General features: G+C 42.8%; 1 protein-coding gene across 8 annotated transcripts in view; it reads right to left on the reverse strand.

Moving 5' to 3' along the window:
* TMCC3 (transmembrane and coiled-coil domain family 3) overlaps positions 1–27,270 on the reverse strand; it is a 286,943-nt gene that overhangs the window by 34,854 nt on the left and 224,819 nt on the right. Inside the window, exon 1 of one of the 8 annotated variants that reach the window (XM_061415759.1) lies at positions 2,819–6,307. The exons of the other annotated variants lie outside the window; for them this stretch is intronic. The gene's annotated coding sequence lies outside the window, so the exon portion shown is untranslated. Of the gene's footprint in view, positions 1–2,818; positions 6,308–27,270 lie in introns of those variants that run through there. 8 annotated transcript variants of the gene reach the window in all.

The following is a 27,270-nucleotide window of genomic DNA, read 5'->3' on the forward strand; positions in this document are numbered from 1 at the left end:
ACAGGACAGTCTGCCTTGTATCACCACCATTACCACTGCCCCCACCATTATCTGTTTCTAATTCTGGAATCGGCTTAGACATCCACTAATGGAGAACCACTTAAAAACCAGTACAATGAAGAACAATGCAGTCACCAAAACAGAGGTGGATCTGAATGGGCTACTGTGGGAAGCTGTCCAAGCTAAACTGTTAAGGGAGAAAGATACAGAGCTACATCTATAGTACACACTCAAGCTCTATATACTTGAGCTTTAAAAGACGGGCGGTGGTGGGATTCATATAAATGTGATACAAGTGTACTTTATTGGTAGAGAAATTTCTAGAAGCATGTCTTAGGAATTGTGGATGGTAATTACTTCTGGGGAAATGGCAGAGAAAAAGCAAGGGAGTAGTTAACACAAACCTTGGGATAGCATCACCTCCTAGGTGAGGAGATTTGTGATACAGCGATATGAAATCAGGGAGAAGGTCAGAGGGTTAAGTCTGAATTTTTGCCCTGGGTTTTAGGTACAGGGGTGTCTCATATTACTTTTTAAAATGGCATATCTCTGTGTGCAATATTTTACAATTTACAAATATTTAAAAATAAGAACTATAGAACAAGTAGTGTTAGTCACTCAGTCGTGTCCGACTCTTTGTGACCCCATGGATTGTAGCCCACCAGACTCCTCTGTCCATGGGATTCTCCAGACAAGAATACTGGAGTGGGTTGCCATTTCCTTCTCCATAGAACAAATTACACAGTTTAAAAAAAGAAAGAAAGAAAGAAAAAAAACCCAGGAGTGTATGTTTAAGGCTTCCCAGGTGAGGCTAGTGGTAAAGAATCCGCCTGCCAATGCAGGAGACATAAGAGACACAGGTTCCATCCCGGGTCAGAAAGACCCCCTGGAGGAGGGCATGGCCATTCACTCTAGTATTCTTGCCTGGAGAATCCCATGGACAGAGGAGCCTGGTGAGCTACAGTCCATGGGGTCACACAGAGTCAGACACGATTGAAATGACTTAGCATGCACTCACTCTTGAATAGGTACCTTGAATATGTTTATGCTATGTGATGAATAACAACCTCTTTTAATCCTATCATTTTACCTCTGAATCTACACTTAACTATTTGGGTATTATCTTAAAATCTAAATTTGAGGCCCTACTTAAATTGTGACCTGGATTTAAAGGCCCTCAGGAGACCCCCTTCAACAGGGCCTGAGTTAATCTCCCTGGGGCATTATCCTCAGTGGCTCACATCCAGGAATTTGAAGGATAAAGTCCCATATGTCCCCCAGGCTACAGGTGGCTGCAAACAACTCAACTGTGTACTTTGGGCAATCCAACTGGACTCCTCAGTGGCTGGAGGAGGGGAACAGAGAGGAGGAAGAGCCTGGGGCAGAGTGGGCCAGCCAGGCTTGCAAGGGCTTCTCCTCAAGAGCCCATCCACCAGCAGAGACAGGCAAGAAGAGACCCACTGCTACACCCCTTTTGAACAGCCTCGCACAGACAGCAGCTCCAGCTGTTTCACAAGCTGTGCTCTAGCAGTTCCGGGGGGCCATTTCCCCCTTTCATTCCAATGGAAACCCTGCATGTCAATCTCTGTCAACAACTGTGCTCACAATGCTATGAGACTATTAAGATGCTCTGTTGTTAGAATAGCTAGCCCCCCAGTTTTGTTTTTTTAGTAACAGAAATTTAATTTTCAAGATTCAAAGGATCAAACAATGACCGCAAACTTCTCCAACTCTCCATACCCCTCACTCCCCAACCAAAGCTGTTTTAGCTTCTAAAGATTGGGGGTCATTACCAACAGTAAGACCACAGTTGGGAACTTCCCTATGGCCCAGTGGCTAAGACTCTGCGCTCCCAATGCAGAGGGCCCAGGTTCGATCTCTGTTCACGGAACTAGATTCCATGGGCTGCGACTCAAGAGTTTACAAATCACAACTAAAAGATCCTTCATGCTGCAGCTAAGACCCGGCACAGCCAAGTAAATAAAAGACTAATTTTGTGACATTCCAGATTCAGAGCTAACTGGGGGAAAATGACTGAATTAATAAATGTGTTCAACATGTCAATGTCCAAGAAATGAAAGAAAGTTTGTATTTATTGCAGCAATACCCCCACAGTTTTCTAGGACATAGATGCAAGAGCACAGCCACAAACTGAACACAGACTTCCCATGAGATTCAGCAGCTCTCAGAAGCAGAGCACAGGTGAAATGGAACCGTCCCTGCTCTCCACCCACCACCGTGGGGTGGCGGAGGACGGCCAGAACAGCCCTGGTGCTTCAGGCCACAGCGCTTCCCCTCCGCTGCTTCCTCCCCCAACCATAGGCCACACCACACACCCTCAGCAGTCACTTTCCTGCGGTCTCAAGTTTCAAGGGGCGATGTCCACTTGTCAACAGACCGAATGTTAAAAGACAAAGTCAGACGCCAACTCAGTAAGCTCAGACCCAGGAACACTTTCAAAATGACAGGGAAGGAGCAGGACTGGCTCTTTTCCAGCCAGTAGCCGGCACACTCATGCCTAGATGTTTGTTCACCTCCTAAATCACACACACATTGGGTTTACATTTTTAAAGGACCAAGCGGTAAAGAGTTCGGTGGTTCATTAGGAGTTGCTGCAGTTTAAGGATGTAGAAATCCACTGAGAAATTACAAAAGGTGCAGGGCAAGCAAAAAAAAACAAAAACAAAACAACCATTAAAAGCCCCCAAACAACTTGTATCTCTCTTTCAAGCACCTCACAGGATACAAATCACCACACAGCTCTACCATCCATACTGACACAGCCTGGCTGAAACAGGAGCGCACGGAAGAGACTTACCAAACACCACACCACACATCAGGGAGCAGAGACCTGGATCGGCGACCAGCTCACCCTCCTGCTCGAGAGGCATCTGAGCCTGGAAGGCAGGCAGGCTGGATACTGCAACAGCTCCTACTGTATGACTCACCCTGGACTTTGGAGATACTGCTCACATATCTCTGGGTATTCCCATGTTTGCCTCAGAGAAACTCCACGCCCTGTACCGTAACCACTACTACTGCCAGCCGTAATACACTGTATTCAGCCTACTGCTGACAAATGGGCTCTTTGTGCTGCCAGGAGAAAAGATACAATTCCGTATTTTCAGAGAGAGGCAGACTAGAACAGAGTCCTGTTATCACACCACTCTGGGGGTGCGAGAGGAATTTAGGGGGATGTTCGGACTGGCACTCCCGGTTTACAGACTAGGAAACGGGCTCAATTCAACCAACTTCAGTTGGGCAGAGCCAACACACACCAGCGATCTGAACACAGGAAACCCCGACAAGAACGGAGGCACGGTGAGCAGCAAGTGGTCAGAGCGCGGAGGGAAGGGCAGTGAGTGGAGTCGGGAGAACCTTCCTTCTGTTGCTTCATGCATGGGACAGATGCTCGCTGGTGCCTTCGCGTGTCAGGCGCAGCGAGGCGTGCTGGAGCTGCAGAGGGGGCACCCCCACCCCTGGGCTAGAGGCAAGGCAAACAATGACAGTTGCTGATGAGCCATGGGAGGTTGTACATGGTGCTATAAGGTAGCATACGGGAGGGGCAGCCAAGGGGGAGACAGGCGGAGCAGGGCAGGAGAGGTGACAAGGCTGGCATAAGGCAGGAAGAAAGAGATTTGTCAGTCAAAGGGTGCTTCAGGTGGTGCGTTCTGAATCAGCCAGCCAGACAGCCCGTGAGGATGTGAAGGGTACCACGCGCGGCAAAGGTGGCAGGAGAAGAACTGGGTCAGCAGACAGGGATCAGACGTTGAGGATTCCAGTTAAATCATGCTAAGGTGTTTGGATTTCATCTGAGAGGACAGGTGGCTGCAGTTAAAGGGATGAGGCTAATCAGCTCCCTGTTTCAGACAAGTCATTCTGAAAAAGATGAGAAAATGCATCCCAGTGGCAGGGATTGGAGCCCGCAGTAGTGACCCAAGGCAAGAGCTGGTAGTGGCGGGATGAAGTGGTGGTGGTGGGGAGAACAGAACAGTGTCTGGGGAATACACAGGAGGCAGCATCAAAAGGACGTGATACCCATCGGATGTGGGAGTGAACGGGGGAGTCAAGGGAAACCCCACTTGTTTCTTTCTGGTGGGCGACACATCATTCATGAGATAAGCAACTGAGGACAGGCAGGAGGAAGAAGAGATCTGCAGGGAATTCAGCATCAGACAAAATGAACTTGAGGTGCCTGCGAACATTTCAGCACAGGCATACAGAGGGATGCTCAAAGAGACAGGGGTTGAAGACAGAGAACTGGAGCCTGTGGGTGACACTGCCTTAGGGCAGCTCACTCAATCAGAGGATGTGCCTGGATTTAGGGTCAGGTAGACCTGGTCAAAACCCCACTCTGCCACTTAGTAGCTGACCCCCAGCAAATAAATTAGTTCTTCTGAGGCTGTAGTTTCATCTGAGGAAATTCCTCCTAGAATGTAGTGATAGCAGCAAAGAATCTGATGTCAGGTCAGACACAAACATTAAATATTTCTCTCTTGCCCTTCTTTAATCATGAATGGCTCTTTGTAATAATAAGTTGAGTACTAACCTCTGCCACAGATTACAAGTTGCCCCGTTGTCAGTCACTTGTCTTCGAATCCTTTTGACCTTCCTTGTATGAAGAGATTCTCAAATGTCTGAACTGCTAGCTCAGGCCAGAATCAGTCTAAGAGACCAAGGGTTTCCTGCCCTTGACATTAAATAACTAATGCAAAGATCTCAAAATGGTTATGTGGTTTAGGTGGTACTGATTTAATTCTGTCTTGGGGGCATGATGGGGTGGGGGGAGAAAAGAGCACTGGCTGTTTGCAAAAGACAGAAAACTGTGTGGGTCTAATAAAGCCTCGTGAAAATAACAGGACTTTTTTTTTTTTTTTTTCGGAAAACTATACTGTAATATTTAAGAGGAAGAGTGTCTCCTGAAGTGAGTATTTACATAGCCTCTATCCTCTGGATCAGTTCAAATAAATGTCTTAAATGTTAAATAATGAACTCCAGCAAATGGGTCTTATCTTAAACCTAACATTAAGTTAATAGTATACTCCGTATGTAAGAAATACATAGTTTCTTTGTAAGGTTCACTTTGCTTTTTCTATTTATAACTCTCAAAATGGACATTTAAAAACTACAGTAAAATTGAAAACTCACATTTGAGTGCTAAGGCATACAGAATTCAATTTTACATAGCCAAGCCTGTTCATTTTTCTCCTGGTTTTGCCTTCAAATCTGGGTGCTAATTTGTTTTACCCATTTTTTATTGGCTGTCTTCCTAGCCTGAAAACCTAGCCTTGGTCCCTGGATATTTTATTGTATTTCCAACTTACTTGCTACAGTCTTACTTGACCCTGTTTCCTGATCCCTCCCTAGCTTCATATATTCCCATTCTTTCATCCACAGCCTAGCTTAACATACCTATTTCATGTTCTCTGTCTCAAAATATCGCCAAAAAATTCACAAAAGTTTCTAATATAAATTTGTTTTACAACCGCCTCAAAGCTCTCTTGTTGCTCGGCTTATTTAGTTAGTCTGATTAAAGACAGCTGCTGCTACTGCTAAGTCACTTCAGTCGTGTCCGACTCTGTGCGACCCCATAGACAGCAGCCCACCAGGCCCCGCCGTCCCTGGGATTCTCCAGGCAAGAACACTGGAGTGGGTTGCCACTTCCTTCTCCAACGCATGAAAGTGAAAAGTGAAAGGGAAGTTGCTCAGTCGTGTCCGACTCTTAGCGACCCAATGGACTGCAGCCTACGAGGCTCCTCCATCCATGGGACTTTCCAGGCAAGAGTACTGGAGTGGGGTGCCATTGCCTTCTCCAGATTAAAGACAGAGAACGATCTAATTCAGAGCTATGGTCTTGGCCACAGGTGGTCCAGCTCAAGCATGACCAGTTTCAGAGAGCACTTTGGTCCCTCTGTGCTGAAGGAGAACACGCATCCTCTCCCCAGTGTGCCTAACCCTAACCCAAGGTTCTCAGAGATTGTCTGGATGGCTCCCTTTAAGCTCACACAACACACCTGGCCAACCCACGTTAGCCAATATCTAGGATTCTGACTCCTCAGTGACTTACAGATCCCCTCGAAGATACCCCCTAGTTCTTCCCTGCCTTGAATGGACTTGAATTTCCCACACTTGAATAAACTCAACTAATTTTCTATGTGTAAGATACTGTCCTATCTTGCTGCCACCAGGAGACACAACGAAGGCAGGGAGACAAAGGCAGATAGCGTCAGCCGGGATGGGATCTGCCACTAATCCAGCACACCCCCATGCCGCCCAGCTCCAGACCTGTGTTAAGGAGATGCACACACATCTGACTGAGAGACTGTGTGCTCAGTCGTGTCTGACTCTTTATGATCGCATGGACTGTAGCCCGTTAGGCTCCTCTCTCCATGGGATTCTCCAGGCAAAAATACTGGAATGGGCTGCCATTTCCTTCTCCAGGGGAAAAGCCTATGGGATGTAATTCTTTCCATTTAAACGTTTCTTTGGGGCTTCCCTGGTGGCTCAGTGGTAAAGAATCTGCTTGCCAATCTGGGAGGAGCCCACATGCTGCAGAGCAACTAAGCCCATGTGCCCCAACTGTTGAGCTCTACAGCCCGGGAGCCACACTGCTGAGCCCAAAGGCGGAAGCTCGTGGGCCCTAAACTCTGTGCTCCACAAGAGAGGTCACTGCAATGAAAAGCCTATGCACCGCAACTAGAGTAGCCCCTGCTCACCACAGCTAAAGAAAAGCTCGCACAGCAATGAAGACCTAGTACAGCCAAAATAAATACATAAATAAAATAAATAATTTTCAAAATACTTTGAAACACACACATCTAACTACTACACGGTGATTCACATTAGAGGTGTTTGAAGAGCATCCCATCCCCATCACACTTCACCCAAACTGCCCTGTGGCATCCACTAACGGAGCAGGTCAGATCCAAGAAACACTTTACCATAATCTGGAGCATGACTTTTCTCATCACCACATTCTGCTCCAGGGCTGCCTGAATTTCTTCTGAACCCTGACTTTCACCTAGTTCTGGGACCTTGTGTGACCCAAAGCTTTCTCCTTGCAAGTTCAGGATTAGCTACTTGCTTTGCTAAGCCATTCTATATACTTCATCTCCCTCTAAAAACCTAAGATATCTTTTTAATTCTTCTCTTTCTCATGAAAGATCTCATTTAATTCCTTCAAGCAGAGACTCTGGAGACTCAGGGTTTGAGTAAACAAGTAGAGTTAGCTGCTTACTTGCTGCATCAGAACCAACTGGGGCAGGAAAGCCTTTTGAAAAGAAAAGATTTTCCTGGTAAACAGGCACAACCCTCTAGAAGGACATTTTGTTCCCATTGATCCTTATTTAAAAGACATATGTCCTTTGACCCAACAATTTTGCTTTTAAAAATTTATCCATATATGGTTAGAGAAAAAAAGATGTACAAAAATACTCAGTACAGTATTAACAAGTCAAAAGAAACATGGAAAAAAGCACTCTAGAAGGAACTTAAATTGTATTATCAATAGGAGACTAGTTAATTAAATGACAGATATGGAGGTTGTGAGCAGAGAACTTTTCTGTAAAGATACACAGGAGACGTAATAGCACATATCTCTGGGGATAAAGATGAGACATTGGAAAGAGACTCCATTTTCTAGCACTTGCCCTTTAGTGCTATGGATTTTTTTTCCTATGAACTTGCATTTTTTTAAGTGTAGACTATAAACAGGAAAGCAAAGTGTACCTTCATAATTTTCACTTACGTGGATGATCTACAAGACACTTCATTTAATAATGTTATTCAATCTTTGTAAACAGGAAATAGAACGAGGAACAAATAGAAACTCTACATATTAAAATGTGTTTGCTCCAGCAGGTAGTGATTTCATCATTACACATTAGAAACTCTTGTCTCAGAGTCTGAGAAGATCAGATTTCTTTTCTCTAAAGTACCTGCTGAATGTGCTATAGACGCTTCTACAATCTAGGTGGCTCAATTTAACCATCTCCCTTGTGCTAATAAATGTGTTCTGACACTTAAACTTAGTTTTATTCTAGAAATTGAGGGAAGATTGGGAGGAGCCCACAACTTTTGTCAAAACCTCGAAAAAGGAAAAAACCCTTCAACTTAAAAAAAAAAAAAAAAAAGACCGATGCTCAAGCTCCATATAAGACTTACTGAATCTTTGGGTGTGGTAGTCCAATGCCTGTATCTTTTAACCAGCTCTCCAGGTAATTTCTACATGGCTGGTCCTACCTCATGCACAGCAGAAATAACCGTGTTTAGCAAACTCTATGTCTTATCTGAACAAAAGCACACACCATAGAGTAGAAAATTCTATAAACAAAGGTGGTCACTACTGCACCACTCTGAGATTTTAAAATTATTATTTTTTTGAAACACTGATACAGAGTTTGGGGCTGACGCTGGCTGCAAGCAGAACCACTGGGCACTACCATCAAAGCTTCTGGCTCATTTACTTTCTCAGATTGTGGCTGCAATCACCTGACCACACAGCCTCCTTTTTCCTACCCACTCCCACACTAATCTTATGTCCGAATATAGTCTGACAACTACTGAGCTCATCTGGTATTTCCTGAACATCTGACTATAAGATCACCTGTGTGTGCTGTGCTTAGTCCCTCAGTCGTGTCTGACTCTTTGTGAACTTATGAACTATATCCCACCAGGCTCTGTCCATGGGACCTGGGGCCCCTACTATCCTTGTCCCACGCCAGACCTAGTGAATCAGAATCTCTAATAGAGTTTCTGGGTGTTAAACCAATGACCCAGGTTACTCTAATAAACAGGGAAGTCTGGAAAACACCAATTCAGGTCACAATCGTTTTAAGATAAGGAAGTCAAGATCTAAGTTGTTAAATAAATTTTCCAAGGACTTACCAGCTGATCACTGACAGCTGGGACACCCGAAACCTGGTGAGGTAATTCTCACCTCTTACACCTTTATTACTTATTATTCTGTTTACCATGAGTATCTGTGAAGTTTCTGATTCACCATGATGAGGCCCCAAGTAAGTGACTAATGAATCTGAAGACAGAGGGCACATCATGACATGCCACTCGTTTAAACAATAACATCGCTGTAAGGCTGTCCAACATCTAGCTACCTGCACCTAAAGTTCTTTCACTTTCAGTATCAGGATGAGGGTGTGCGTGCATGCATGCGTGTGTGTGCATACGCTCAGTCATGTCCAACTCTGCGACCTCGTGGACTATAGCCTACCAGGCTCCTCTGTCCATGGGATTTTCCAGGCAAGGATACTGGAGTGGGTTGCCATTTCCTCCTCCAGGGGATCTTCCTGACCCAGGGATCGAACCTACGTCTCTTGCATCTCCTGCATTGGCAGGCAGGTTCTTTACCACTAACACCACCTGGGAATTCCATCAGGATGAGGAGGCACATAAAATAGAACACGTAATGGAAAAAGACATACAGTTCCACACATTTATAACTAGGTGGGGAAGATTCGAAGTCCTCCGATCTCACTATCTCTTGCTCAGATGTTAGAACCTTTACCCAAAAGAGTCTAATAACCACACACTTTCATTACAGCAACAGCCCGCACCTTGCTGTTGGGAGGCAGAAGAGGACAGCTCCCACCGAGATTCCACAACCTTTCCCTGCAACCAGTATCTCTTAACCCATCGATGAGAAAAACCGATGGGAGACAAAACCCTCAGCTTGGAAAGCACACAGCAAGCTTTAATTCGGGGAGGGTTCCGTGGAGTTATAATTGCCTCTAATTGGCCCTCCCACACAGTCTCACAATTTACAGCTGTAATCGGTTCCACAAAGAACGTGTTAAATTTCTTTTCTACCTTTGAAATCAGAATCATTTCTGGTTAGGTTCTTACAACATTATAGTTTTCTTTTCTTTTACAGAAAAGGATGAATGAGTGAATAAAAAGCAAAGATGCAGACAGACCTTTTGGAAATGAGCACTGAACCCTCCGACTTGATGATAACCCAAAGGGATTCAAATTTGTAACAGAGACTGATGCCAATTTGGGAAACCTTTCCGTTCCAGGGCACATGATCCAAAAAAACACATTCATCTGGTCAGACATTTTCCATACTCTGATTTTTATCTTTCTTGGCATGCTCCACTCTCCTTTAATAAAGTCACAACCCGTTGTTGCCATGGAACCCAATCAGACTTGGAGCCTGTTACTATGACTTCCCTGCAGGTCTAAAAAAAGACCGAGTGACCAAAAAGAACAGCCCTTTCTTTAAAAATAATAATAATAATAATTTATAAGGCAAAAAGACTCCAAAAAGGACCCAACCCTTTTTTATCCACTGAAGTTTAAGCTCTCGTGCTGGCTAATTTAAACCCTGGAGCCAAAGCTAGCCAATGTTTTATAAAAATTTGTCAGCTGAGACATTCCCAAAAGATGGTTTTATAAATAAGTACCTGGCAAAGAGGATAAAAATGTTCTTAGGATTCTTCCTTTTTTTTTTCCCCTTCCAGGCAGTCTTTCTGAATTCTGAGTAGCTGTTTAGCAAACATGTGTCAATCAGCAGCTACCAAATTGCAATATTCATTTCCACCAATACTTAATTTTTGCCAAGAGCTCAAGATCTCTCTGTAAAGAAAAGATAAGCTAAACAGTACAATCCACCCTGGGTTCTCTCATATCTGGAGCTGGACCAAAGCTGTAGAAAAAAATACCTGAGACAGACAGCAGAGCTACTTACAGAGCTACTGAAGGAAAGAGAATGAACACGTGTTGAGTGCCTACCATGAGCTGTGCACTTTGAGGTCATCGTGAGAATCCAGCAACAGATGCACTTCCCTATCTCTGTTTTGCAGCTAAGAGACCAAGACTCAGAGAGCTTAAAACAGCTTGCTCCAAGTTGCCATGCTAGAACGGTGTCTGGCGCCCAAAGCCAAAGCTATTCATTTGTTCAGCCAACATGTATTTCTGGCCTCACAGGTGCTTTTGCATTTTGTTATGTTTCTTTTTCCTTACAATAGAGGACAATAGAGTCTGAAGCTTCTAAAGCCTGTCTGTAAAGAGGGCATGGCATCTATCTTTACTGGCACAAGGGGCCAGTTCTGGCTGTCCCCGCTTATCACAACCACCACATCTGAACAGCAGCAGCCTACTCTTGGGAGAATCATGAGTGGATGCCCTGGCCTCTTACCTGAGTTGACAGGGGGCCAGACACCCACTACATCCCTCAAAAGGCTGCCCGCTGAGAAGGCCTTCCAACCCTGAACCCTGCAGAATAGAGAGGACCAGGAAGCTCTTGGTACCTGTTTTTTGTGCAATTTCAGTGGCGAAGTAAAAGCCAAGTCAGGAAAACTCAACGACAGTTATTCTATTCAACCCTGGTTGTGGATATCCAGCTTCAAGAAATGACTAGTGAGGAGGAATGTGGTAAAGCATAGAAGTTACTTTCAAAGTTATACTATTACTCATACCAGCCTTTCGGCTAAAGATACTTTGTCTGTTTCCCTGTATAACGAAATACAACTGCTTTTATTAAAAGAAATTTAAAAAACCCAAACAAAACCAAAGTGAAATAGCACTTCACACCTAGTAGGACGATCACAATCAAAAGGCATAAAATAACAAGTGTTAGCAGAGACAGGGAGAATCAGAACCTTCATAACCTGCTGGTGGGAGCAAAAAAATGGTGCAACTGCTGAAGAAAATACTCTAGCAGTTCCTCAAAAGGTTAAATATAGAATTATCAGGGGCTTCTCCAGTGGTCCAGTGGCTAGGACTCCAAAGCAGAGAGCCGAGTTTCGACCCCTGATCAGGGAATTAGATCCCACATGCCACAACTAAGCCCTGGCGCAGCCAAATAAATAAATATTTTTAAAGAGAATTAGCATATAACCCAGCAATTCTACTCTTAGGTATATATCCAAGAGGAACAAAACTTACACCTACACAAAAACTCATACACAAATGTGTATAGCAGTTTTAATTATAACAGCCCCCAAATGGAAAGTCCCAAATGTCCATCAACTGATGAATGGATGATAAAATGTTGTACATCCATGCAATGAACCACTTTTTGGCAAAAGAAATTAGGTACTGACGTTACACCATGGAAGAACCCTGACAACATTATGCTGATTGAAAGAAATCAGAGATAAAAACCGCATGACAGAAACTCCACCCATTTACAGAAAATGTCCAAAATAGGGCAAATCCAGATTCAAAAAAGTAAATTAGTGGTTGCCTTGGCCTCGAGTTTGGGAAGGGAGGAAATGGAGAATGACTGCTAATGGATACGGAGCTTCCTTTCGTTCTGGAATTGATTGTTGTGGTGGTGTCACAACTCTGTGCATATACAAAAATCATTAAACTGTACACTTACAAACGGGTGAATAGTATGTGAATTACATCTCAATAAAGCTGTTTGGTTTTTTTTTGTTTTTTTTTTTAAGGAAAAACCAACACAACTCTTTTTCGGTTTTTTGTTGTCCTATTAAATGAAAATAACCCAACTGACAAGACCACCTGACCTGGAACATGTGACTTTGTCTCTGGGGTCTCTGTGTTTTTAAGGAAACAAGGCTCAAGCCTGAACCTGACATCCTCTTCTGCTGCCCTATGAACAAAGGAATCTTGTGACTTTTTATTTGAGGGGAAAAAACCATGTGGATGAACCTCTCGGCCAGTGTTCAAACAGGGGAGTCAGACCCCATCTGTCGGCCAGGCCAGGCTCTATCCCATTCTTGCTGACTCTCTAAGTTCCCTCCTTCGGTTCTTCCCTTCACCCCAGCCGTGAGCCTTAACTGGTTCCTGAACACCTGCCATGCACAAGGTTTGATGCCAGGCGGTTTTCATCACCGCTAGTTCTCAATCCACAGTCTAGAGGTATGCTCCACTCTACAGGTGCGTAACAGGCTCAGGATGATTATGCAAGGTGATGAGGGGTGCATGGCCGCACGCTGGCAGAGATGAGATTGGAACTTGAAACCAAACTCATTTCTACACCTGAGTTTTTCAAACTGGGTCCACAGGCATATTCTGGGGTTCCCTGATTTTGCTACAAACAATTTAAAAGAATGTGTTTATTTAGACAGTGAAAAATATTAAAATTTGGAGGAGCATACAGACAACCATCTGCTAAACAAGTTAACTGGAAACTCTGGGGTTTTAAGGCTTTTTCCACTTCTGCTCATATGAGGCCAGGTATCTGTACTTCTTTAGTTGTCACGGTGAACAGGAAATGTGTCAGCTAACTGTCTTGGGGTGCTGGGGCTGCCGTAACAAGGGACCACAAAATGAGTGGCTTAAAACAATAGAAATGTATCATCTCGCAGCACTGGAGGCCTGAAATCTGAGTGCTGGCAAGGCCATGCTCCTTCTGAAGGTGTTGGGGAAGGACCTCTCCAGGCCTCTCTCCCAGCTTCTGGGCACCTGAGGCATTCCTTGACTTGTAATTTCATCCAGTAATCCTGTCTTCACATCATCCTTCCTCTGTGCGTGTCTGTCTCCCAATCCCCCATTTTATAAGAACACCAGTCACCGTGGATTAGGGCCCACCCTGATGACTTCCCTTCAACATGTGTGGACGAAGAATGTCACCTGCCGTATTGGTGAACAAAGGATGTAGTGGTCATTAAGCCATCAGTCACTGCAGCCACCTTCAACTGTGCACCCTGGATACTGGCCCCAGGTGATTAAGGTGCTTATCAAGGGAATGATTTCAGTGAGCCCAGACTCCCAAAGCTTCCCGGAAGCCTGGCACACAGCAGGTGCTCAATACACATGTGATGAATTAGGCTGAAAGCAGAATCATTACAAGCGTGACTCTTACCTGTGCCGCTTCTGCAAGGAAGTTGGCCTGACATCTCCCATATAAGATGCTGCTGAGCTGGTGAAAAGGGACAGGGAGGAGACACTGGGTGGGAGGGGGTTGGAAGAAGCCCTTCAGGGGCTACAGGGAGCTCATTCTTCAATCAGTGCTGTGCCAAGATGCCTGAGTGACTCCTCTTCCCCAGCATGTGTTGAGATGTAGGTACCACCCAGCTGGATGCGCTGCATATCAGGGCTGCTGTCCATCAAAGCTCTCAATCTCAAGGTGTGGTCCTGGGGGAAGGGAACACCTCAGACCACGAAGATTGGAAAGTAAAGGGTAGCCTACTTTTCTGCCTTCTCCCAAAGTGCTAATCAATGGAAAACTCTGCCTGGCCACTCAAGGAGGCCGTTATTCTCCCAAGTTAACCCCCATCTTTTCTCCCAAGGACTCTGGAACCCCAGGTCCAGGAAACTCACCAGAGCTCCTGAAAGAAAGCCACAAGGGTTCAATCCTCCAGGAATTCTCACAGCAAAGGTGGACTCTGAACTTGCCTATAGAGTGACTGGCAGGAGTGAGATATTCTAAGCATCTCAGAGTCTGCTGAATCTAGAGAGCGATGGATGGTGAAGACCCAAGCACAAAAAGACCGCTCAAGGTCAGACAGCAAATGCATTCAAGAGAAGGGAGAGGGAATACTCTTCACCAGGGAGGAGCCTATGAAAGAATGCATAACTTCTCCCAAACTCCAAATTCAACCTCAGCTAATCCTTTGTATAAGTCCTGGCCATGTGGATTTGACTGGGGTGGGAGTAGGGTTGGAAATGGGGGTGACACATTATAATAATGGGAAAATCGTTAAGTACTGACTTCATAAAATTCTAAGTCACTTAAAGGGTGCCTTTCATCTCGGAAATTCTACAAAGGAACCAAAATCATTGCAAGACTATTTCCAAAAAGCAAACAAAACCTCACTGAGAGATGGTACTATAATTTCTTGAGTTTGCGTCAGTCTGTTTTCTGTAGTTAGAAAAAAGGTGCCGGGTTTGGGTTACGAAGGCAGTGTTCCACTATAAAAACCTGCTGGTTGCTATGACAATGAACATCGCTGTTCCTCCCTTTTTTGTAGCATCCTTCTTACATCTGAATCAAATCAAAGGACCTATCTGTGATGGCCAGGGTTTAGTATTTCCTTTGCAGGAGGATATAAAAATGCATATACACACATACACTCATACACAAAATACACCATCAAAGGGCTAACCAGGGCCTTTCCTTGGGGCTCAGTGGGAAAGAATCCTCCTGCCAGTACAGGGGACACAGGTTTGATCCCTGGTCCAGGAATATCCCACAGGACGGGGGAAAACTAGGCCCATGTGCCACAACTACTGAGCCTGTGTTCTAGAGCCCACGAGCCTTAACTACGGAGCCCAAGCACCACAGCTAGGGAAGCCCACATGCCTGCAGCCTGTGCTCTGCAACAAGAGAAACTACTGCACTGAGGAACTTGAGCACCACAGCTACAAAGCAGTCCCTGCTCACCGCGAAGAGAAGCCTGCGTGCAGCAACGAAGGGCTGGCACAGCCATACATATAAATAAAAAAAATGGGAGGCTAATCAGAGGTGAACCAAAAGCTCAAAAATGGGTACTACTTTTTGTCCTCCCTGTCCTCTCCCTACAAACATCTATCAGGAAATACCTGGGCAGGAGAGTATGAATATGAAGGAAGGTGAGCTAGAAAGCCTTAGCAGTAGACACTTCATCCCGCCTAGAGCATCTCAGGGTAGACTCTCTTTTCAGAAAGGCCAATTCTTTTCAGAAAGGCCCACATGAGGCCAGGGCTCCCTGGAGCACTGCCATTTTCTATCTGCAAAACTGCTGACCTGAGCTCCTCCAAGGCAGTGCCCACGTCTGACTAGCCATAGGGGCCAGCACAGCGCCAGGTAGGTACACAAAGCAGCACTCAGGACGATGAGGGGGCCTCTGGAATAACGCAGCCACTCCTTACATTTTCTACCAAGATCTCAAGTTAGAACCCATCCTGCTTCAACTTGTGCCTGCCTGAGAAGCAAGCCAGGGAATTCTAGATCCATGCTCTCGGGTGTACAGCTTGGGACCTGCAGTGCAGCGTGGCTACTGGTTTCCATCACTGTGGTCCTGAGTCTTGACCACTGACCCTTCCCCAGACCTGGGGCAAAACAAAGAGTAAATGAGAAAGTTACAGCACTAATGTGGTTTATTGTCTCCTTTCCAGGACTAAGGCTGCTCGTCACTTAGCTAGGTTTAATTGCAAAACATGTTTGTTTTAGAAAAGCTATGAAAATACCAAAAAGCCAGTGGAAGAGAAATAGAGCTCCCACTGTTCTACTTGTCCAGAGGTTGTGTGTGTGCATGCTTAGTTGCTCTGCTGCTAAGTCGCTTCAGTCATGTCTGATTCTGTGCGATCCCATAGACAGCAGCCCACCAGGCTCCTCTGTCCCTGGGATTCTCCAGGCAAGAACACTGGAGTGGGTTGCCATTTCCTTCTCCAATGCATGAAAGTGAAAAGTGAAAGTGACGTTGCTCAGTCATGTCCGACTCTTAGTGACCCCATGGACTGCAGCCTACCAGGCTCCTCCGTCCATGGGATTCTCCAGGCAAGAGTACTGGAGTGGGGTGCCATTGCTTAGTTGCTCAGTTGTGTCCAACTCAGGTTCCTCTGTGCACGGAGATTCTCCAGGCAAGAATACTGCTATGGGTTGCCATGCCCTCCTCCAGGGGATCTTCCCAACCTAGGGATCGAACCCAGGTCTCCCGCACTGTGGGGGGATTCTTCACCGTCTGAGCCACCAAGGTAGCCCAAGAATACTAGAGTGAGTAGCCATTCCCTTCTCCAGGGGATCTTCTGACTCAGGGACAGAACCGGGGTCTCCTGCATTGCAGGCAGATTCTTTACCATCTTAGCCACCAGGCTGCCAGGGTCTGTATTTGAATTTCTGTGTCACTACAATTCCAGGGATTGTGGCCGTTCTCCCCATTGGTTAGAGGCAAAGGCTCGGGAAAGCTGACCAATACGGATTCAAGTTCGAGCCTTTCCACTTTTTACTGGTATAATCATGCTAGAGTCATTTTCCCCTGTTTGAGCCTCAGTTCTTCATGCATAAAATGAGTATAACTGCACTTATTTGCTTTCAGGCAAAATTAAAATGCATACAAACTCTAAACAAATACTATTCAACATACACATGGAATCTAACATCACTATGAACATTTTCTATGACAAATATTAAAATACGGCTTTAAAAAATCACTCCTATAAGTACAATTATTTGACAAAGTTACTTAAAAATAGATGGTAAACTTAAAGATACTCTTTTTCCTCTGCCCCAGGAATGTCACTTCAAAGAATCTTTCCTAGAGAAACCCTCCCACGAGTATACAGACCTTCTCAGAATCAGCCTGCCTGCCCAACATTAGCAGAGTGGCTACACACACACTCTGGTTTATTCATATACTGAAATAATGTACATCAGTATAAATGGGAATGAAGCTGGATAAATTTATAAACATCATGTTGGGAAAAAATAGCCAGTTACAAAAGAGGTGCCACTTATATAAATATTTAATACAACAAACAATATTATAAATTGCTGACGGATTCTTTTTTTGTTTGGTTGGTTGGTTTTAATTTTCCAGAAGGAGAACTGGGCCTCTGACAGTCCTTACGGATCCTCCCCATGTGTAAAACCATTAAAAGAATGAAACACAACAAATTCAGGTTACGGAGACCTCTGAGAAGGTAGAAAGGGAGAAGATGTCAAGGTACTGTGTCTGGAACCACTTATTTCTTAAAAAAAAAAAAAAAAAAAAATCTGGTACAAGCATGGCAAAATATTAACATCTGTTAAATCTACGTGGTAGGTCTATGAGTGCCACACTTTAAAAAAATGTCTTTTCCATATCTGAAGTATTTAGTAACCAAAAATAAATTTACTATTTATCCAGAACTATTTGGTTAATGATTTGATATGGGTTTTCCTCATGTGCAGAACATTCTCCCCTCCGTGAATTTGGTTTAATTTTAAAAAATGGTGTAAGTTGCTGTTTCTGATGGGCCATTTCGTTACCTTATCATTTTGGAATCTGATGTCACTGCATTTACTTCCACAGGACATTAACTGCAACCTTAAATTAAAATCAACAACCACAGTAGGCTTAAGAAAATTAAAATCCACTGAGAGTTTAATAAGCTAGCTGCCCTAGAAAAACATCCAGCCTCATTTTAACTTACTGTTTAAATAAACTAAGGAACAATTATCCAATGGTAAAGAACCCACTTGCCAACGCTGGAGATGTAAGAGATGTGGGTTCAATCCCTGGGTCAGGAAGATCCCCTGGAAGAGGGTGCAGCAACCACTCTGGTATTCTTGCCTGGAGAATCCCATGGACAGAGGAGTCTGGAGGGCTACATACAGTCCATAGGATCACAAAGAGTGGGACACGACTGAAACAACTTTACACAGACCAGCACAGGGAACTAGCTCCCACACGCCGCCACTAAGAGTTTGCATGTCACAACTAAAGACCCTGCATGCTGCACCTGAGACCCAGGGCAGCCAAAAGGGGGGGGAATCATGTACCAACTAAGCAACTGTGATTTCTGAAATGTCCAAAGTATCAGAAAACATAAAGTAATCTTTGTGTACAGATTTAATCTCTCTCTCAACTGTATACGTATTATTCTTAGTAAACAAATCAGCTCTCATTAACATCACCCCAAATGTGCAACAAATAATTTTTAAAAATGAAGGCTGAGAAGGCATAAACATTAATTTAAAGGAAACCACATAAATATATGACTATTTCATTCTTCTCTTATTTGCCCAAAGAAAAGTTTCAAAAAATGTCTGTTGAAATGGTAGGCTCAGCAAAACCAGAGATGAGGGACGCTATAATCCTCATCTTCGCCAACAAGCAGGACCTCCCCGATGCCATGAAACCCCACGAGATCCAGGAGAAACTGGGCCTGACCCGGATTCGGGACAGGAACTGTTATGTGCAGCCCTCCTGTGCCACCTCGGGGGACGGACTCTATGAGGGGCTCACACGGTCAACCTCTAACTACAAATCCTAATGAGCATTCTCCACCCATCCCCCAGAAAGGAGAGAAATCAAAAACCCATTCATAGGATTATCGCCACCATCACCTCTTTCAATTGCCACTTTCTCTTCTTTTGAATTTGAACTCTGGAGTTACAGTTCTGCGGTTTGGGGGAGGGAGTTAGGGATTTTCTTTCTTTTCTTTTTTTGCTTTGCGTTAGGATGCTCTGATCTGACTTTTTGACATGAACACAAAGTGCTAGATGCTCTTGTTGACTTCCAGCAAATGGGATGGGGGAAATATAGCAGTTCTTGGTAAATTCCTTTATAATAATGGTTTGATTTTTTTATCTCGAGAGAATCTTCTTTTCCAATGTATGCTTTTTTCCTTTTTGCCCAGTTTCCTTATCACTTGCTGTAGATGGCTTATTTTGCATTCATGCAGACTATGTTGCAAGTCTGTTTCATCTAGTAAACTGAAAATTATTGCTTAATCAAACTGCCATTTGTCTTTTATATTTAAGGCCTTTCCCCCCGCCTTATGAGTTCTGACTTTAACTTAGTAAATTCAAATGTGACCTTTTATATCTAAAACCAGTATAGTAAACTTAGCCCATGTGGCAAATAATGAGTAATATCCTTGTAATATGTTCCAGTTCCACATCAGTATGTTAAACAGGTAATGTAAGAAGTTCTTTGAAATTTCAGCTATTAAGTTCTGAAACATACATCATGCATGAGTAAGGATAAAACTCAAGTTCCCCATTGCAAAGCTAACTTACACTGCATAAAACTATGAAAATATAACCTGTCAAGGACACAGATTTTTTTTCACTGCAAAGTTAGCAACTTTGCTGTGTTTTCCCTCTTTGCTAACTTTTAAAACATACTCTTCCAGAAAATGGAGCAATAATGGTGTATAACATACACAGATGAAATATTTGTAGATATTTTAAGTGACTTTTGGGCAAAACTGGAATATATCCTTTTACCATGTTTCAAATATCTAAGACCAGTAGACTTTACATTACTGGAATGGTTATTTTGTTCATTAATAAATCATTTAACAATTCAAATTATATGCACCTTTTACCTAGTTGAAAAAAAAAATCTGTTTCCACATTATAGCAACCTGAAGATGTCTTTTTTTTTTTTTTTTTTAGTAAATGAGTGATCCATATCTCCATTAATTAGAACATGGAAAAGATGTTTTATAAAAAGTATTCTGTTGGATTAACTCATGCAAATAGATATCCTGTTGGTTCAAAAATACACTATCTCCTTTAAGGAAGGAAATGTGATGAATGAATGATGTATAGACTTGAGGAATGACAAAGGGGTAGTAGGATGTAGAAGAAGAACCTACAGATGACAATGAATGTAAACTTATTTTTCTTCAAGTGTAAGCAATGTGCTTGCTGGTGATACCCAGATCTTAACAAGATTACTTGCTTAGCTGGTTAGGACCAGTAACTAGATTATTGAGACCACTATGATAATACTTTGAACCAAATGTTAATGCTTGATACAGAATAGTGTAGCAGCATCTGGTTCTTATATAGCCTTAAGGATTAATTGTAGAGATCCTCAAGGAATTAAAACTTAGGGAATTTCAGAAATGCAGACTGCAAATGCAGTTTACAGGAAAAGGTGAAGTGGGTTTTGTTTATGAGGGTGTCTGAAAACGAAAATTGAACGGGATATCATGGTATATGATTGGGCAGTATTGGTCCTCCATGCTTTGGCCATATTGTATAATGGAGCTTTTACCAAAGATGTATGAGAAATACAAGGCTGTAGAAAATTAACTCTTCAAAGTAAAACTCTTGACAAACGTTTTACTTAAAGCAGACGAGAAAAGGTGCTATGTTGTAGGCTCCTAATGGTGCAGAGGGATTTTTGAATTCAAAATGCAACTAAAGTATCAAGTTCTCAGCGACACTTTAGTAGAAGTATCTCTGGAAATGAAGCTGACACACACCTAAGAACATTTTCGTTGCTTTTAAAATTCCCAAAGCTCCATCATACATTTAATTACTAGTGTGTTAAATTACATATAAGGTACATAAACATGGGTTATACAAACGTCAATGTTACAGTAACATCCTGAAGCCACAAGCACAAAGGTATAAATGCCTAAACTGGAGGAAACTTGAAACCCTCATGTTAATTCTTAAATGTAGTATTTCTCACTTGTGACAAGACAGATTGGTAGGCAGCCATTTTTGTGTCTTAAAATAACTGGGGGCATAGTTAAAATTTTATACATCAAGTGATTGCTAAGGAATGTTGCGGGTGAGATGTGGTTATTTTCAGTTTATTTGAAATGTCTTAAGGTGGGGGGAGGAGGGGAAGCAAATATCTGAAATTTGGAAAACCCTAAATCTTTTGATAAGAAATTGTAATTTTCACTTATGTTATCTTTAAGGATATAAAAGGTTGATAAATTGGTGTAAATTGAGCCATAACCATTGGTGATTATGGGGACTGGTAATTAAGGCTGCAGAAAAAAATTACAATCTAAGAATTTAAGAAATAAGATCCTGAAGATTTTGTTTAATTGCATCAATTTCTGTATTTTATGTGCATTTAAAAACTGCAGTAAGTTGAATGGGTTAATCTTGTCTAATATAAGTAAATGAGTCTGTAGACTGTGATCTCCCCAAACTAAAAAGTACAGTACTTGGAATTGTGTTCTTTATGGTTGTAGTGTTGGTAAAGCACTAATACGCAGAAAATAAAGGAATTACACAGTGAAAAATAAATAAATAAATAGACAGCATAAAGCTGAAGAGCTCTCCTTTTAATTCTTTCTTTATAAATAGAGCCTAATTTGAGCCTTGAGTACTTAAAACCATTTTAAATTGCCAAAGTGCTAGTTAAGTTTCTCAACAGAATTTAATGCACTCCCACCTACCCAAACAGTAGGAGCATGTCTGGGTACTAAAACAGACAAAGATTTGGTATAAATAAGAGCCCTCACGGCTCCCATGGTGGTAAGAGTACATGAACGAGCCGCGTGAATGAAAGGAGACTATCACTGTAATTTGGGTGCCCACATATCCAACAGATGATGCCAAATCAGCGAGTACCTCTAAATTGCTCAGCGCATGAGGTAAACTTTGGCTGGCTCTATAAAAGAAATATCACTTGATAATTTGCTTAAGTCAGGAGGTTTCGACAAGCACAGCGGCCTTTCCCAAATGAAAACACGTTAATAAAAGCATACTCGTTTCACTATTATAATACACTCATGGGTCAGCCTATGAAATGTTAAGTGTTAATTTCTGGGTACAAGAAACAGTTTCAACTTCCCTCTGTGTCAGACACACACACACTGTAACCCATGTGAACCTCTCAGTAATTAACTTCGGTGCATATAACCACCACTAAATATCTAGTGATACTTAGCAAGCCACAGGAGTAACTTACAAATATGGGGAATTAAGCCAAATACAGCAACACCTTATTACCTACAAACACGAAATCTTGTTTTATTATGTTAACATGAGTCATAAACCAACTTAAATTCCTAGTGCTGAGGATAGCACAAGGGAGCTACAGACGTTTCCTAAGGAGAGGACCAAGCTTTTCCTAAGCTTTAAAGTAGTCTGCTGAGAGTTATTCCTGTCCTTCCATCTCTGGAGCTCAGACGGTGGACCACAATGATTAAGGCAGCAAGAACACATATTCTTTATACTGTAACAGCTTTTGCAAACATACAGAAGGACAAACGAAAGTGAAAGTGTTAGTTGATCAGTCGTGTCTGACTCTTTGTGACCCCATGAACCGTAGCCCACCAGGCTCCTCTGTCCATGGAATTCTCCAGGCAAGAATATTTGGAGTGGGTTGCCATTTCCTGCTCCAAGATTTTACATTAAATAGAACTTGTTGACAGGTAACACCTAGTTCAAAAGGGTTGAAAGCAAATTTTTATTTTTAAATGAACTTTACCATCTCTTCTGTTTTACCTTTTGTCTTTCCTTACCATAAGTGATACTGGAAATATGCCTGTTGAAAGTTTCAAAATACATGAGCTAGAGTTCTCAAAATGCTCGTTTTTGTGGGGAGGAGGAGGAGAAGGGGAGGAAGGATATCATTCCAGAAAAAATGAACCAAAAGCATAACCTTTGATTCAATACATTTACAACCAGAGAAAGAAATTCATGAAGATGAAACTATACATATGGACAGCAGTGTATTTTTAAAGAGAAGTAACTGCAAAAAATGGTGCAGGAATAACTATGGCATTTATGTGCAGACATCTTAAAGAGGATCAAATTCTAACTGGATCAAAGATTAAAATATATAAAAAGAAAAATCATAAAATGTATTGTAAAACACCATGGTGTTTATGGTTTTTTAAAGAGTCATTTAAAAGGCCATTCTAAGAATGACACAAACCTTTAATAAGTGCTAAAATTTTTAAATTTCTCCATGGCAAAGTCTGGCTAGTATATATTCCATGTTTGCTACATGCTATATCTATATATATGCAAGGTATTATTAAGTCAGTGTGGAAGGCAGAATTCTGAGAGAGACCCCAAGGCTCTTACGCACTGGTGTATATACCTCATATGATAAGCTCTCCTTGTGTGTAAACAAGACTTGTGAGTAAGATGGGGTTTTACCTCCATGATTCAGTTCAGTTCAGTCGCTCAGTCGTGTCCGACTTTTGCGACCCCATGAATTGCAGCACGCCAGGCCTCCCTGTCCATCACCAACTCCCAGAGTTCACTCAGACTCACGTCCATCGAGTCAGTGATGCCATCCAGCCATCTCATCCTCTGTCGTCCCCTTCTCCTTCTGCCCCCAATCCCTCCCAGCATCAGAGTTTTTTCCAATGAGTCAACTCTTCACATGAGGTGGCCAAAGTACTGGAGTTTCAGCTTCAGTATCATTCCCTCCAAAGAAATCCCAGGGCTGATCTCCTTCAGAATGGACTGGTTGGATCTCCTTGCAGTCCAAGGGACTCTCAAGAGTCTTCTCCAACACCACAGTTCAAAAGCATCAATTCTTCGGCGCTCAGCCTTCTTCACAGTCCAACTCTCACACCCATACACGACCACAGGAAAAACCACAGCCTTGACTAGACAGACCTTTGTTGGCAAAGTAATGTCTCTGCTTTTGAATATGCTATCTAGGTTGGTCATAACTTTCCTTCCAAGGAGTAAGTGTCTTTTAATTTCATGGCTGCAGTCACCATCTGCAGTGATTTTGGAGCCCCAAAAATAAAGTCAGCCACCGTTTCCACTGTTTCCCATGAAGTGATGGGACCGGATGCCATGATCTTCGTTTTCTGAATGTTGAGCTTTAAGCCAACTTTTTCACTCTCCATTCTCATTTTCATCAAGAGGCTTTTTAGTTCCTCTTCACTTTCTGCCATAAGGGTGGTGACTTGTGAGTAAGATGGGGTTTTACCTCCATGATTAGGTTACATTATTTGTCAAGGGTAAAAGAATGTTGCAGATGTAATTAAGGTCTCTAATCAGCTGACTTTAATTCATCAAAAGGTGGAATCACTGAGTGGGCCTGGCCTATCAGGTTTCTAGAGGTGATGCGACAGAGACACTCGTCTGCTGGCCTTGAAGAAATAAACTACCGTGTTGTAGAGAGGGCCACGTGGCAGGGAACAGCAGGCAGCTAGGCAGCCTGCAAGGGCTGAGGGCCTCAGTCCTACAACTGCAAAGAACTTAACTCAGGAAACAACAAATGAGCTTAGAAAAGGATTCCAAGCCTCAGACAAGACTGTAATCCTGGCTGACACCTTCATTTTAGGCTGATGAAACTTAAAACGAGAAGAGACGCAGGTAAGCTGGGCCTGAACTCTTGGCTCATGGAAACTGTGCGATGATAAATGGGTGTCACTTTAAGTTGCTAGATTTGCAGTAATTTGTTACATGACAGTGGAAAATTAACAGACAAAAATGACAAACAGAAAAAAAAAATGTGCAAAACAGCATATTTAATAAGTAAAAACTCCTACCAATCAATTTGAGATTAATAACCCAATAAATGAGCAGAATATATAAACAGGTAATTCACAATAAAGAGAAATGTTTTTAAGTGTATAAAAATATGATTAACATATTGTACTATAATTACATAAGATGTAACCGTTGGGAAAATCTAGGTGGCGGGAGAGGGTAAATGGACACCTCTGTACTACTTTCTGCAGCTTCCTCTGCATCTAAAATTATTTCAAAATATTAAAAAATACGGGTAATCTCATTCATATCAGGAAAAATATAAATTAAAATGAGGTACCAGTTTTTACCTACCAGATTAGCAAGCATCAAAAAACCTTGCAATACACTATGTGTCAGAAAGATGTGAGCTGAGGCATGTTCATACATTGATGGTTACATAAACTGTAACAGTTTCACTCTCTACTGCACCTTCAGCTCCTACTGTCTGTACAGGTACAGTGTTCAATTTCACAATACCATAACTTAAAAGGCACATACCCTTTGATGAGCAAACCCACGTTTAAGAATTTAGCTTTCAAATGGAAGAGCCGCTGGAGAAGGGACAGGCTACCCGCTCCAGTATTCTTGGGCTTCCCTTGTGGCTCAGCTGATAAAGAATCCGCCTGCAATGCAGGAGACCTGGGTTTGATCCCTGGGTTAGGAAGATCCCCTGGAGAAGGGAAAGGCTACTCACTCCAGTATTCTGGCCTAGAGAATTCCATGGACTATACAGTCCATGGGGCTACAAAGAGTCGGTCACGACTGAGTGACTTTCATATATTCTTCACATGTGCAAAAAGAAGCATGCCCCAGTGTGGTGAGTGAGGTGCCTATAGTAATTAAAGACTGAAAGCAATACATGTTTCCTGTAATAAGGAAATGGTTAAATAAATTATGGAATACCCATAGACTGGAATCCTGTATAGCAATTATAACAAGATTGATTAATCTGCATTGATAAAGATCAAGAGTAGAATATGTTTTCCAGCTTCTCAAGTCCCGCAGAGCAATTTCACAGCATACCCACATTCACTTATTTGGTCAGTATTTACACGTCCCAAGTATGTACCATGCTCCATGTCTGGATAAAAAGGATGTAACTATCCCCATGTGAGAAGATGGAGCAAGTGCCGACAGGCAGAGAGGGGAGGCAGGGGAGCCCACAAAGAACGGAGACCAGGGCTCAAGGGCCAAAAGGGCATAAAAGACAAAGGTCAGATGAAGAGGCTCGGGTGACAGGCTGGGCTTCTGTCCTGCTGAAGGATTTAAAGCAAAATCTTGACAAGACATTCAGTGAAGCACACAGTTACTGTAAAAACCAAGCAGGGGGTCCAGCTGGAGAAGTTCAGGATCTGGAGACCATGTGTGATTTCATGAGAGATGTCTTAGGGCATCTCAACTTGAGCACTTCCAGTAAGCTGCATCACCCAGGCACACCCCTTCACCGCATACCTGCTAAGACCTCCAGAACCATGAGGACAGCATGAAGTCCTCTTGAAACATGCCATCTTGCTTACTGGAGTCAGAGGATATACTCGACACATTGTCCTCGCTTGGAGAAACATTTACAAGCAGATGTCTAAAGCACCTGGACACGCTTCCCTTAACCATGTTCCTTTACTGGTTCTTCATCCAACATTTAAGGATGGAGTCAAAGCAGGAAACTATTCCGCTACATTTCTACAACCTTCCTGTGTTCTGAGCTCTTAATGGCTGAAGCTTTTAAGCACCATCCCTGATGCCAATACACAGCCTGAACAGCTCTTACTGAATGGACCTTATATTTTCAGATAAATTAAAATCTATGCCAACTAGTGTTCAGTCTCAAATAGAGGCCACCTGTTCCAATTAGTGAGATTAAAATAGTATACTACTGACTATCTGAAGTCAAGTCCCAAGTCTTCTGGATTATCACAAAAATCTTTACAAAAGACAGCAAAAAAAAAAAAGGAGAGAATTTTGGTCCTAACACACAGCTGCACACACAGGTGTGTGTGCAATCCAGGTGACGAAGTATAGCTTTTGCGAAGGGACAGACTTTATTTCTGGACAAGTGCTTACATCAAAATTTCTGAGAAAGGCTGCTCAAGGCATCATTTAATTTAATTAAGAAAAGCTCAAGGCATCATTTAATTTCCTTACAACAAGCTTACAGATACAGCTTAATTAGATTCAACTTTACTTCAGAAAAACACAGAGCTCAAATTTCTTCTCCACCCATGTTTCTGTCCCTGCCTGAAATTCCCAAAGAATCTGCATCTTCTGGATGTTCCACTCTTTAGCCCCATGCCCTCCATTGTCTCAGTTTTTCTCAGGTCATCAGAAGACTAGAAAGACAGCCTGGAACACAACTCTCAATTTCCCAACCTTTCCCAAACATTCCTATCCCAACAAGGCTGCCCTCAACTCACCAGAGTGTGCTTTTGTTCATCCCAAACATTCAATTATTT

The sequence above is a fragment of the Bos javanicus genome, chromosome 5 (assembly GCF_032452875.1).
Source record: "Bos javanicus breed banteng chromosome 5, ARS-OSU_banteng_1.0, whole genome shotgun sequence".
Taxonomy (NCBI): Eukaryota; Metazoa; Chordata; class Mammalia; order Artiodactyla; family Bovidae; genus Bos; species Bos javanicus.